The sequence below is a fragment of the Polypterus senegalus genome, unplaced genomic scaffold (assembly GCF_016835505.1).
Source record: "Polypterus senegalus isolate Bchr_013 unplaced genomic scaffold, ASM1683550v1 scaffold_1924, whole genome shotgun sequence".
NCBI classification, from domain to species: Eukaryota; Metazoa; Chordata; class Cladistia; order Polypteriformes; family Polypteridae; genus Polypterus; species Polypterus senegalus.
The window spans coordinates 32,589-35,160 of NW_024386205.1; the positions used below are offsets into that span (position 1 = coordinate 32,589).

The 2,572-nt window shown below is 45.3% G+C and overlaps 1 pseudogene; it reads right to left on the bottom strand.

The window, feature by feature from the left end:
* Positions 1 to 2,173: 2,173 nt before the first annotated feature.
* On the bottom strand, positions 2,174 to 2,319 carry LOC120522592 (annotated as a pseudogene).
* Positions 2,320 to 2,572: the final 253 nt, after the last annotated feature.

The window sequence follows — 2,572 nt, forward strand, 5'->3', positions numbered from 1 at the left end:
GCCCATATGTTAAGTCTCCTAGTCCTCCAGAGACTTAGAGAGCTTGTATAACTTCTTTCCATCCTTCCAGCTCCTTTCCTCCTTCTCTCTCAAAATGGACCTATTTTAAATCCTCTTTGTATTTTCATGTCAGTCCTAAGTCCTCCTGCCACTTCTGCCCTGCAGATGGCACTCGTTTCCTTATTTAATTCGCTTTTGTTTTTTGAATTCTGTTCCTAGAGATATCTGATCATTATCCTTAACTTCCAATTTTCTAATGTCATATTAACAACATTGCTTGTTATCTTAAATCAACTCCCTTTCTTATATTTGACCTCTTTCTCCATTTTCATTACCTTCCTTCTTGCCAATTTTTCACATTATGAACCCTATAAGAACACAAACACTTTCTTTTAATTCTTCTACTATTTTTTTGGGGAAAACACTTTTCAAATAATCATAGTTTTGGGATTGTAACTGCCTTCATCAGCAATATCTTCCTTCTGTGATAAGGTTCCTTAACCTCCAAAATCTCTTTTTTTTATTTGTATTTTCCCATTTCTCTTTCCATCATCCTCTCTGTATTCTTAACCCCATACTTTACAACATTTGACAACCTTATTCTTCCTAGTGGTTTTTCCTTCCATTTCCCAACGGATTCCGCAGGAACACAAAGTAAAACCAGCGTACCCAGGATTCTCGGCAAGGCACAGTACCAAAGGAGTCCAGTCTTCATCTCTGGTCACTGGGAGCATCCATGTCTCACAAACATATAGCAAGCAGGAAGCCCGTGACTCTAAGACTTGCCCTTTCTTTGCAGAGATATTGGGAGCGTTCACTCCCCTTCCAGTGCCTCATGAACCACCAAGCTCTCCCCATCTGTCTACTGACTTCTGGAAGAGTCACCAGGACAGAATGTCACTGCCAAGGAAGAAACCACTCAACAGGTCACACTCTCCAAACAGACAACTGTGATATCTGTGCCAAGAGGTCAAAAGGCCTGGCTGTGGTTTTCATCAGGACACTCACAAGCCAGACCTCAGACTCCCACCAGTGCCTGAGCACCCTGATCAGAGCCTCCATTGACTCCACGACAATCACAGACATCATCAGCAAAGTCAATATCTGAATCTTTCTTTCCAAAGATGCCCCACAGCCGCGAACCTCATGACCTGCACAACACCCAGTCCATAAACCTGAACAAAGTAGGAGCAAGAACACACCCTGACGAACCACAGAATCAAGGGAAAACACAGAGGTTCTGTCTCCACACACTCACAGTACCAGTGTACGGGCTGGCCAGATATCCAGCAACTTAGGGGAATCCCACTAAGTCCAGGAACTCCCACAGGAAGTCGAACAACTGAGTCAATGCTTTGTGAAATGCCAAGGCCGCTAAGAAACTGCGTATTCACGTTTGCCCATGCCACTGTGGGATTGCAGCAAGGACACGAGGTTGCTGGTCCTTTCTGGACGATGCCCCTTTGTAAAGTGCAGGCCCCGCCTGAGAGCTGGACGAGATCTATCTGTCATCTATGTATCCATCCATCCATCCATCCTCCATGAGGTGGAACGGGTAACAGGGGGTCTTAAATGGGTGGCTGAGAGAGAGCCACAGAAGGAGTCAGCATGAAGGACAACGAATCTCTAATTCAAGAATTCAAAAATTCAGAATAAAAAAATGAAGACAGACAGGGAAGGAGAAAAAACATAGGCTGTCGTTCAGAAAAGAGGGCTTCAAAGTTGCATATTGGGAGAAAGGAGCAGCCCCGTTTACTGGGAATACCGAGTGCTGTAGCTTTGCCTTTCCAGCAGGAGTCGCCCTTCACCTCGTCTTTTCTTTTCCTCCTTCCACCCGTGTCGAAGCTGGGCCTTGCACAAGGAAAGCGGCTTAAAATCAGTAAAGAGGACTAAAAATAATGAATGTTATTTATATTATTATTTTATGTTGGGGTCCTAAGATAAATAATACATTGATTAGTTAATTTAAATTAATATTATTTTATAATTTTCTCAGGGGTCCTTAAAATAAATAAATAAATGGACAGACAGACAGATTGATTGATTGATTTTGAACTTCTTTATTTATTGCTTAAAGCCCCAGAGCGTTGTCTCTGGCTCCTGCTTCACAATCGCCCAGCACCACTTCATAAGTTGAAACGCATGTTTTCAGTCTGTTTTTGAACAGGACTATCAGGGAGAGCGCGAACGCGTCCCCACTACCACAAATTATGAGTCGAGTTTCCGCATTTGGGAAATCGCAGGGTCAGACACCGGTAATGGATGAGCCTTCCCTGGGAGAACCACTTAGTGATCATGGTATCTCCCTGCCAGGAGTGAGTTGTACAGCCCGGCTACCTCCCCCACTTCCTCGCTCGCGCGGAGGTTTTCCCCACAGGGCCTCCGGTCCCTTCGCCTTTCCTCGGCCTTCGGGATCCTTCCCGGTTTTTTGCACCGTGAGGGGCAGTACCTTTTAATGTACGACCCTAGTCAGCTTAAAAAGCATCCTGACCTGTGAAACCCCAAAAGCTGGGCCCTTTTAAGGGGAGGCGGCGCAGGGCATGGACGCAAAGGAAGGGGCCGCCCGGGGGGA